General features: G+C 49.3%; 1 long non-coding RNA gene across 1 annotated transcript; it reads right to left on the minus strand.

Moving 5' to 3' along the window:
- Nucleotides 1–1061: 1061 nt before the first annotated feature.
- LOC120299061 lies at nucleotides 1062–11159 on the minus strand. Its single transcript, XR_005554319.1, has 3 exons — nucleotides 10137–11159; nucleotides 2304–2360; nucleotides 1062–1933 (listed from the first exon to the last, which is right to left on the minus strand). It is a non-coding gene; the product is annotated as an uncharacterized LOC120299061 (long non-coding RNA).
- Between the last annotated feature and the right edge of the window lie 210 nt (nucleotides 11160–11369).

The following is an 11369-nucleotide window of genomic DNA, read 5'->3' on the forward strand; positions in this document are numbered from 1 at the left end:
AACAAAGATGATTTAAGAGCTGGAGGCTAAATCGTTTCATGAACGGTTCAGGGAGTTCGCTATGTGTAGCCTATCAAAGAGGATAAGGATCGGGCAGACACAACAGCAGTCTTCCACACTGTTAGGGTCTGTCTCAAAGGACAGGGAGTGACTTAAGAACTGCAGAGCAGGAAAAAAGACAAGGGTGGACGTTGAAAGGGAGACCCAACCAAGAAGTCAGGAGAAATTTTGAGACAGTAAGAAGTTGTGAGTGCTCCATCACTGGAAGTTTTCAAAAATGGAGAAGCAAACCATTTGACTGGGATGGCAGAAAGTTCCTGCCTTGAGCAGACGGTTGGAGTAGAAGACCTCCAAAGTCCCTTCCAGCCCTATGAATCAATCTCTTATGTTCTACCACCCCTAAGACTACTTGACCACCCACAGGCCACTGACCACCCCCGGCTTCTCCCTTCTGTTGCCACTCTCTTGCAGGCTCTGGAGCAGCAGGAATGTCTGCCTGCCCCCGAGACCCTCAGCCCAGCCCTGTCTTCCAGCTCTGCCACCAGCTCCGTCAGCCTTGCGGCCTCCGGGGGTCTCTGCTGCCTCGTGGCGTCTCCTGCGGACCCCTCGGCTCCCAGTTCGGCTTCTAGCTGTTCTCCTCTCTGCTCCTCTCCTGTGGGCTGCTGGGATGCCAGCTGCTCGGCTCATTCAGCCACTCGGTTCTGGGTTCCAGATCCTGTTCTGGCCAGACTTTCTGCTCTGCCCACCGCAGAGCCCTCACCCTGTCCCTGGTGGCCCTCATCCTCAGCTGGAACTCTGAGGCTTGGAGAGGAGCCTGTGGACTCACCCTACCAAGTTCACCTCCAGGCTCCTTTTTGGCTCGGAGCCCTGGGATTCCCCAGCCCTCGGAGGCCCTGATGCTCGGTGGCTGTGAGGTGTTCAGCTCAGCTGACAGCCCTGCAGTGATTGGGAGGGCGAGGGTGAAGGTGTTGCTTCAGCTGGTAGGGGGGGGGCTCGCCTGGCTCCCCGGCACACTAAGTGGCAAGTCAGGGGAAGGGAGGGGAAGGGATTCCTTTTCTTTCTCGAAAGGGTAAAAGGCCACCGTTCCTCCATTCCAGCTATGGGGAGAGAGGGTCAGCGAGTTGTCCCATGTGCTGGTCGCTTAGGAGCGCCAAAACCATTTCTGAAGAAGGCCACTTGGCTGGGGACCTCCCTGTGGAGATCTTCACTGTCTTTCTCGAAACACCTCGTCTGCAGCTGTAATTCTTGCATCGTCATTTTGACATGGTTCAGTCCTTCTCCGTTGTCCTCCTCGGCTTTCCACAGGTCTCCAACAGTGGCCTGGGAAGCATAGCTCTGCGGCGGCTGCTGTTGCTGCTGTAGATTGTTGACTTGCTTCTTTTTTCCCCTCACATTCTGCTGAAGAGGACTGACTTTCGGCATCAGTTGGCTGGAGTGGCTTTTCTCCACGTAGTAACTTTGGTCCGTCTCAACCTGTTCATGCTGCAGACTTTAGAGGTGCTTCTTCAGTTCTTAAGAAGGTTCCAGACTTCTTCGAGACCGCTTCTCAAAGGTTCTAAGGCAGCCTTCTCATATTTGAGAAAGGCCGCTTGGCTGCTGACCTGCAGCGTTCTTTGTGCAGTTCTTCAGTGTGTTTCACCAAATATTTGATCTTTAGCCCTCGCTGAGGGATCATGGTGGTGGCACGCTCCAACCTTTCTCTTTTGTCCAGCAGTTTTCTGCCACTTTTTTGTTGTGCTCTTTAGTTGATCGACCGTCTTCTTGAGGCAACTGTGCTGCTCTTTCATCCATTGTTTGTCTCTTGAATTCCTGGGTCTGAAGGTCAAAGGCATCTCTCGGCTGCTTAACCTGGAGATGGAGACCATCACTGGCCGTTGAGAGATAGCCCAGGGATATTCACTTTAGGGCCGTTTCCTCCCTGTTGCTGACCTGTCTGAAGAAATGGAGAGACACAGTCACATCCTTCCTCCGTTCAGGGGCCATTTTGCTAACCGGCCTTAAAGTGGCCCATTTTGGGAAACATGGACATAATGCATTGATCATGACCTCCCTTCTAACTGTCCCAAGTTCCCATTTGATTCTGACTCCTTTTCAAGACAAATCACCTCTCAAAAGAGTGCAAAGGAGTCGGCATCAGCAATCGATCAGTTTGGCCATCTCTGGCCCTACTAGGTTGCTTCTGGTGACCGTAAGAAGCGAATTAGGAAAGAAGCCTCCGCTCCAAGTACTGACCAGGGCCATCCAAGGCACGACAGTCTGCTGCGTGACCTTGAGCCAGTCTCCCTCTCTCAGTCTTAGCCTACCTCACAAGCTTGTTGTTGTAGGGACGAAGGAGTCTTCGGTACGTTCACTGCCTTGAGCTATTTAGGGAAACAATAAAGGTCAGTAATAAATCTCAGTAATAAAAATAATAAAAAATAAGTAAATCTATCACCAGGCCGAGTGTGTTCGAGATATAACCATATCTAGCCAAAGGAGTCCCTTTTTAGCTTAATTTCCCCAAATCTTTGAGCCCGGTCAGTTTCCAGCTTTGTGGTCTCAATGCCTATCTTGAACTGGGACATCTTGAAACCCATTTTTCTCTAGATCACATTGCTGGCCCCTCCCCCCAGCCAGCCAGTCCCAGCCCCTTTCTGGAGACATGTACCTTTGAGATGGTGGATTGGCAGTTTGTCCACAGGAACGGAGGCTGCTAACACGGCAGGTATCAGCACCGCTGTGATCCGGGATTGAGCCCCACATTTCTAGTCTCGCCCCCTAATTCTGCCTCAATGGGAACTGTCTCTTTCTTCTGACACATCCAAACGAGGGAGATCCTCGCTGTGCCTACACTTCCAATGGCACTGAAAAGTGTGATGTATCACGGGTCCTCGCACATATGACTGTAGCAGCATCTCCAGGGTTGCACGCTCATGACTTGGGTGCAGGGCGATCGGCTTGGAGTTACGGCAAGTGACAGCAATGGGCAAAATGGCACTTGCTTAATGACCATTAATGGCAGCAGGGACTCGCCCAGGAAGTGCTGGGGTGGCAGAAAAATCAGGATGGCAGCCGCACAATCAGGTTTCACTACATATCCAGGAGAGGATGGGGGACTGGGGCAGAGCGGGAGGGGGTGGGGGACTTGCTACCTAGTGTGCCAGGCTAGTCTGGCCACCGCTGGACCTTGGAACTGGAACCGAGCAGCCGCATGGGCCGAGCAGTCGGGAGCCCACAGCCGGCAGGAGAGGAGAAGAGAGGAGAGGAGCCAGGAGCTGGGCCGGGAGCCGAGGGGTCCCCAGGAGAGGCCTCGGGGGAGCAGAGAGCGCCGAGGCAGCAAGGCGGAGGGAGCGGGTGGCGGAACTGGGGGACGGGGCTGGGTAGAGGGTCTCGGGGGCAGGCAGAAGCTCCTGCTGCTCCAGAGCCTCTCGGGGGGAGCAAGAGAAGGACGACCTAACATCCAGCTGTAAGTACTCTATTGCTCGCCTGCATTATATATGCCAACGTTAAAAAAACATTCTGTTACAACACACCTCCAGTAACTCAAAAAGCCCTAATACCCCACTTTTCTCCTGCACCCTATATGTTCACAATTTGAGAAATACATTTATTTAGAACAAACCTTGAGATACTAAAAATGCCCTAATATATTCCTACACTGTATTTTCAATGCATATGTCCACTTTAAAAAAAAGACTAAAACAAATCTTCAATAACTATACTATTTTTGTAATGCATTATATATGTCTACTGCATATATAATATCTAAGGTATGAAATGAAAAAAAAATCCTAAACCCCCCTATATATGCCGATATTTCTCTCCTTTATTATATGTTTCCACTTTTTAAAAAGCTTGTTTGGTTAAAACATAGCTCAAGTGCCTTAACAAGCCCTAATAGATAGCTAAACTCTACACCTGTAACGTATTATATATGTCCATTTTGATTAAAAGAAAACCCTGGAAAATGAAACGATGAAGGACCGAGCAAAAACAATAAGACACAGAAAAATTAAAGATATCATGAGATACCAGAATGGTTGCTCAAAGAGCCCTCTGAGAAGTACAATATGGTCAGGTAGAAAAAAAATGGAAAGAGGGGCACATAAGTAAAGCAGAATACCAGCGAGTAGACTGAATTTGCAAGGACCGACTCGGAATAGCAAAGGCCTGGAATGGGCAAAGACTGGCAACAAAGACCAAAAATAATAAAGGAAAATTTTATGTAAGGAACAAGAAGAAAGTCAAGAAAGTCAATAGGTCCACTAATGGGAGCAGAAGGCAGGAAGGAGACAGGCAGCAGGGTGAATTCAGAAATGCTTAACTCCTTTCCATCTCTTTTTCAGCAAAAGAAAAAAAAACAGCCTATCAACAGCAACATCGAGAGAGATAGAATCTATATACGATTCCAAATAGGCACGAAATTAGTCAAAGAGGACCAATCCACTCTGGATGGGTAGAAATCACGCCGACCCTCCCAGGCTTCCAAAGGAGCTGGCCGACCTAATTTTGGTGTCACCAAACGTCATTTCTGAATGCTCCTGCAGCCCAGGGGAGCTCTCAGAGAACTGGAAAAAGAGCTTGACATCAATTCCTGGGAAAATCCTGGAATAGAGAATCAAGTGGAGGATTTCGAGCACCTAGAAATGGACATCCACCAGTATCACCTTCAGATGGGTCCTCAGGGGGCTGACCAGCCGCACCCAGTGTTTATTCCTTAATGGAGCTACCGCTACATCTACAAGAAGGGAAGCATTCAGTGGGGTACCTCAGGGATCTGCCTTCGGCCTAGATCTCTTCCACATCTTCATCAATGATCTAGATGAGGGGATAGAAGGGGAACTCATCAAATGTGCAGAGGACATCAAGATTGTTGGAAGATAGGCTCAACATCTAAGAGGATCTTGACAGACCTGAACAGGATGCAGTTCATTGGTGAGAAAAGTACAGTTCTTCCTTAGGCAGGAAAATCAATTGCACAGGCACAGAATGGGCGGTACCTGGCTCAGCAGGGATAACTGTGAGACGGATCTAGAGGAAAACCACTTAAGGATCAGCCAGATGTGTGCTGCAGATGTCAACATAGGCCAAAGCAGTCTTAGGCAGCAATAAAAGAGGGGCAGTTTCAAGATCGCCAGAAGTGCTGGTACCGCATTATATCACACTGGTGGGATAGAAAATGTTGCTGAGACTGCAGAAAGTTTGAAGAGAAGAGCAACAAAGATGATTTAAGAGCTGGAGGCTAAATCGTTTCATGAACGGTTCAGGGAGTTCGCTATGTGTAACCTATCGAAGATGATAAGGATCGGGCAGACACAACAGCAGTCTTCCACACTGTTAGGGTCTGTCTCAAAGGACAGGGAGTGACTTAAGAACTGCAGAGCAGGAAAAAAGACAAGGGTGGACGTTGAAAGGGAGACCCAACCAAGAAGTCAGGAGAAATTTTGAGACAGTAAGAAGTTGTGAGTGCTCCATCACTGGAAGTTTTCAAAAATGGACAAGCAAACCATTTGACTGGGATGGCAGAAAGTTCCTGCCTTGAGCAGACGGTTGGAGTAGAAGACCTCCAAAGTCCCTTCCAGCCCTATGAATCAATCTCTTATGTTCTACCACCCCTAAGACTACTTGACCACCCACAGGCCACTGACCACCCCCGGCTTCTCCCTTCTGTTGCCACTCTCTTGCAGGCTCTGGAGCAGCAGGAATGTCTGCCTGCCCCCGAGACCCTCAGCCCAGCCCTGTCTTCCAGCTCTGCCACCAGCTCCGTCAGCCTTGCGGCCTCCGGGGGTCTCTGCTGCCTCGTGGCGTCTCCTGCGGACCCCTCGGCTCCCAGTTCGGCTTCTAGCTGTTCTCCTCTCTGCTCCTCTCCTGTGGGCTGCTGGGATGCCAGCTGCTCGGCTCATTCAGCCACTCGGTTGTGGGTTCCAGATCCTGTTCTGGCCAGACTTTCTGCTCTGCCCACCGCAGAGCCCTCACCCTGTCCCTGGTGGCCCTCATCCTCAGCTGGAACTCTGAGGCTTGGAGAGGAGCCTGTGGACTCACCCTACCAAGTTCACCTCCAGGCTCCTTTTTGGCTCGGAGCCCTGGGATTCCCCAGCCCTCTGAGGCCCTGATGCTCGGTGGCTGTGAGGTGTTCAGCTCAGCTGACAGCCCTGCAGTGATTGGGAGGGCGAGGGTGAAGGTGTTGCTTCAGCTGGTAGGGGGGGGGGCTCGCCTGGCTCCCCGGCACACTAAGTGGCAAGTCAGGGGAAGGGAGGGGAAGGGAGTGAAAGGGTAAAAGGCCACCGTTCCTCCATTCCAGCTATGGGGAGAGAGGGTCAGCGAGTTGTCCCATGTGCTGGTCGCTTAGGAGCGCCAAAACCATTTCTGAAGAAGGCCACTTGGCTGGGGACCTCCCTGTGGAGATCTTCACTGTCTTTCTCGAAACACCTGGTCTGCAGCTGTAATTCTTGCATCGTCATTTTGACATGGTTCAGTCCTTCTCCGTTGTCCTCCTCGGCTTTCCACAGGTCTCCAACTGTGGCCTGGGAAGCATAGCTCTGCGGCGGCTGCTATTGCTGCTGTAGATTGTTGACTTGCTTCTTTTTTTCCCTCAAATTCTGCTGAAGAGGACTGACTTTCTGCATCAGTTGGCTGGAGTGGCTTTTCTCCACGTAGTAACTTTGGTCCGTCTCAACCTGTAAATGCTGCAGACTTTAGAGGTGCTTCTTCAGTTCTTAAGAAGGTTCCAGACTTCCTCGAGACCTCTTCTCAAAGGTTCTAAGGCAGCCTTCTCATATTTGAGAAAGGCCGCTTGGCTGCTGACCTGCAGCGTTCTTTGTGCAGTTCTTCAGTGTGTTTCACCAAATATTTGATCTTTAGCCCTCGCTGAGGGATCGTGGTGGTGGCACGCTCCAACCTTTCTCTTTTGTCCAGCAGTTTTCTGCCACTTTTTTGTTGTGCTCTTTAGTTGATCGACCATCTTCTTGAGGCAAGTGTGGTGCTCTTTCATCTGTCGTTTGTCTCTTGAATTCCTGGGTCTGAAGGTCAAAGGCATCTCTTGACTGCTTAACCATCACTGGCCACTGAGAGATAGCCCAGGGATATTCACTGTAGGGCCTTTTCTTCCCTGTTGCTGACCTGTCTGAAGAAATGGAGAGACACAGTCACATCCTCCCTCCGTTCAGGGGCCATTTTGCTAACCGGCCTTAAAGTGGCCCATTTTGGGAAACATGGACATAATGCATCGATCATGATCTCCCTTCTAACTGTCCCAAGTTCCCATTTGATTCTGACTCCTTTTCAAGACAAATCACCTCTCAAAAGAGTGCAAAGGAGTCGGCATCAGCAATCGATCAGTTTGGCCATCTCTGGCCCTACTAGGTTGCTTCTGGTGACCGTAGGAGGCGAATTAGGAAAGAAGCCTCCGCTCCAAGTACTGACCAGGGCCATCCAAGGCACGACAGTCTGCTGGGTGACCTTGAGCCAGTCTCCCTCTCTCAGTCTTAGCCTACCTCACAAGCTTGTTGTTGTAGGGACGAAGGAGTCTTCGGTATGTTCACTGCCTTGAGCTATTTAGGGAAACAATAAAGGTCAGTAATAAATCTCAGTAATAAAAATAATAAATAAATATAGATAAATCTATCACCAGGCCGAGTGTGTTCGGGAAATAACCATATCTAGCCAAAGGAGTCCCTTTTTAGCTTAATTTCCCCAAATCTTTGAGCCCGGTCAGTTTCCAGCTTGGTGGTCTCAATGCCTATCTTGAACTGGGACATCTTGAAGCCCATTTTTTCTCTAGATAGCCAGCCAGCCAGTCCCAGCCCCTTTCTGGAGAGTTGAAAAATAATCACCAACTGGCTGCCTTCACTGGAGGGCCTGGCTTATTCACTGATTGGCCGGCTCTTCAGGGGCTTTTGCAAGTGAGCCCTGAATCCTCATCCACCAGAGCTCCTCCACCTGAATGGACAACTGTCCATTGTCCGGAGAGCTGGGAAGCCACAGATGTTGCCCCTTGTTTTGGGGGTAAAGTCCAAATTAAAACGTTGTCCCTTGCATCTGAAATCTAGCATTAGAGATCCAGAGAATCCAGGTTTTTCTATCCATGTCAAATGGAGTCAAAGGGAAATACACATAAGGATTAGATGTTATTCAGCTTAAAAAGATGTTATGAAAATGTGGCTAAAGAAACAAAAAGATTAAATCTTGTACAGTCCCTAAACAAGTACCCTGCAATAGTCCTAGTTTTATAGCCTTTCCTTTTGGGACCGTTCAAAGTTCCAATGGCACTGAAAAGTGTGATGTATCATGGGTCCTTGCACATATGACTGTAGCAGCAACCCCAGGGTCACACGCTCATGACTTGGGTGCAGGGCGATCGGCTTGGAGTTACGACAAGTGACAGCAATGGGCAAAACTGCACTTGCTTAATGACCATTAATGGCATCAGGGACTCGCCCGGGAAGTGCTGGGGTGTCAGAAAAATCAGTGACTGGGAGGGAGAGGGTGAAGCTGTTGCTTCAGCTGGTGGGGGGGTCACCTGGCTCCCCGGCACATTAAGTGGCAAGTCAGGGGAAGGGAGGGGAAGAATTCCTTTTCTTTCTCGAAAGGGTAAAAGGCCACCGTTCCTCCATTCCAGCTATGGGGAGAGAGGGTCAGCGAGTTGTCCCATGTGCTGGTCGCTTAGGAGTACAAAAACCATTTCTGAAGAAGGTCAATTGGCTGGGGACCTCCCTGTGGAGATCTTCACTGTCTTTCTCGAAACACCTCGTCTGCAGCTGTAATTCTTGCATCGTCATTTTGACATGGTTCAGTCCTTCTCCGTTGTCCTCCTCAGCTTTCCACAGGTCTCCAACTGTGGCCTGGGAAGCATAGCTCTGCGGCGGCTGCTGTTGCTGCTGTAGATTGTTGACTTGCTTCTTCTTATTTTCCCTCACATTCTGCTGAAGAGGACTGACTTTCTGCATCAGTTGGCTGGAGTGGCTTTTCTCCGCATAGTAACTTTGGTCCGTCTCAACCTATTCATGCTGCAGACTTTAGAGGTGCTTCTTAAGTTCTTAAGAAGGTTCCAGACTTCTTCGAGACCTCTTCTCAAAGGTTCTAAGGCAGCCTTCTCATATTTGAGAAAGGCCGCTTGGCTGCTGACCTGCAGCGTTCTTTGTGCAGTTCTTCAGTGTGTTTCACCAAATATTTGATCTTTAGTCCTCGCTGAGGGATCATGGTGGTGGCACGCTCCAACCTTTCTCTTTTGTCCAGCAGTTTTCTGCCACTTTTTTGTTGTGCTCTTTAGTTGATCGACCGTCTTCTTGAGGCAACTGTGCTGCTCTTTCATCCATCGTTTGTCTCTTGAATTCCTGGGTCTGAAGGTCAAAGGCATCTCTTGACTGCTTAACCATCACTGGCCACTGAGAGATAGCCCAGGGATATTCACTGTAGGGCCTTTTCTTCCCTGTTGCTGACCTGTCTGAAGAAATGGAGAGACACAGTCACATCCTTCCTCCGTTCAGGGGCCATTTTGCTAACTGGCCTTAAAGTGGCCCTTTTTGGGAAACATGGACATAATGCATCGATCATGACCTCCCTTCTAACTGTCCCAAGTTCCCATTTGATTCTGACTCCTGTTCAAGTCAAATCACATCTCAAAAGAGTGCAAAGGAGTCGGCATCAGCAATCGATCAGTTTGGCCATCGCTGGCCCTACTAGGTTGCTTCTGGTGACCGTAGGAGGTGAATTAGGAAAGAAGCCTCCGCTCCAAGTACTGACCAGGGCCATCCAAGGCACGACAGTCTGCTGGGTGACCTTGAGCCAGTCTCCCTCTCTCAGTCTTAGCCTACCTCACAAGCTTGTTGTTGTAGGGACGAAGGAGTCTTCGGTATGTTCATTGCCTTGAGCTATTTAGGGAAACAATAAAGGTCAGTAATAAATCTCAGTAATAAAAATAATAAATAAATAAGTAAATCTATCACCAGGCCGAGTATGTTCGGGAAATAACCATATCTAGCCAAAGGAGTCCCTTTTTAGCTTAATTTCCCCAAATCTTTGAGCCCGGTCAGTTTCCAGCTTGGTGGTCTCAATGCCTATCTTGAACTGGGACATCTTGAAGCCCATTTTTTCCTAAATCACATTGCTGCCCCCTCCCCCCAGCCAGCCAGTCCCAGCCCCTTTCTGGAGACATGTACCTTTGAGATGGTGGATTGGCAGTTTGGCCACAAGTACGGAGGCTGCTAACACGGCAGGTATCAGCACCACTGTGATCCAGGATTGAACCCCACTTTTCTAGTCTTGCCCCCTAATTCTGCCTTAACGGGAACTGTCTCTTCCTTCTGACACGTCCAAATGAGGGAGGTCCTCACTGTGCCCACACTGCCAGCCATCCAATCCAGTCACTTTCCAGGGATTTGGAACAGAGCTTTCCAGCCCTGTGGTCCAAACTACCAAGGATGCTGGAGGTTGTCATGGCAATCTCCAGCCAATGAGGTTAGGAGGAGCCCCTGATGTCACAAGCCAAGCTGAGAGTTGAAAAATAATCACCAACTGGCTGCCTTCACTGGAGGGCCTGGCTTATTCATGGATTGGCCGGCTCTTCAGGGGCTTTTGCAAGTGAGCCCTGAATCCTCATCCACCAGACCTTTCACCTGAATGGACAACTGTCCATTGTCTGGAGAGCTGGGAAGCCACAGATGTTGGCCCTTGTTTTGGGGGTAAAGTCCAAATTAAAACGTTGTCCCTTGCATCTGAAATCTAGCATTAGAGATCCAGAGAATCCAGGTTTTTGTGTCCATGTCAATTGGAGTCAAAGGGAAATACACATAAGGATTAGATGTTATTCAGCTTAAAAAGATGTTATGAAAATGTGGCTAAAGAAACAAAAAGATTAAATGTTGTACAGTCCCTAACCAAGTACCCCATAATAGTCCTCATTTTATAGCCTTTGCTTTTGGGACTGTTCCAAGTTCCAATGGCACTGAAAAGTGTGATGTATCACGGGTCCTCACACATATGACTGTAGCAGCAACCCCAGGGTCACACGCTCATGACTTGGGTGCAGGGACATCGGCTTGGAGTTACGACAAGTGACAGCAATGGGCAAAACTGCACTTGCTTAATGACTGCCTGATTCACTAAACAACTACCGTGATTCGTTTAACGATCATGTCAAAAACACCGTAAATCTGAGGACAACTCGCTTAAGGACCACCTAGCTTAGCAATGGCAATACTGGTTCCAATTCTGGCTGTAAGTCGAGGACTGCCTTAAGGATGTAGCAGTGGACTGATCTGGAAAAGCTTAAGCAGACTTGGATTAAAGCAGGGATGGGAGACCACTAGGAAATGCCGGGGTTAGTTTGCAAAGGGAGTTGGAAGTTAACGCCTTTTCTTTCTCTTTTCCCCTTTTCCCTCCCTTTTTTCCTC

Source organism: Crotalus tigris, unplaced genomic scaffold (genome assembly GCF_016545835.1).
Source record: "Crotalus tigris isolate CLP2741 ecotype Arizona unplaced genomic scaffold, ASM1654583v1 scf7180000024222.51462, whole genome shotgun sequence".
Taxonomy (NCBI): domain Eukaryota; kingdom Metazoa; phylum Chordata; class Lepidosauria; order Squamata; family Viperidae; genus Crotalus; species Crotalus tigris.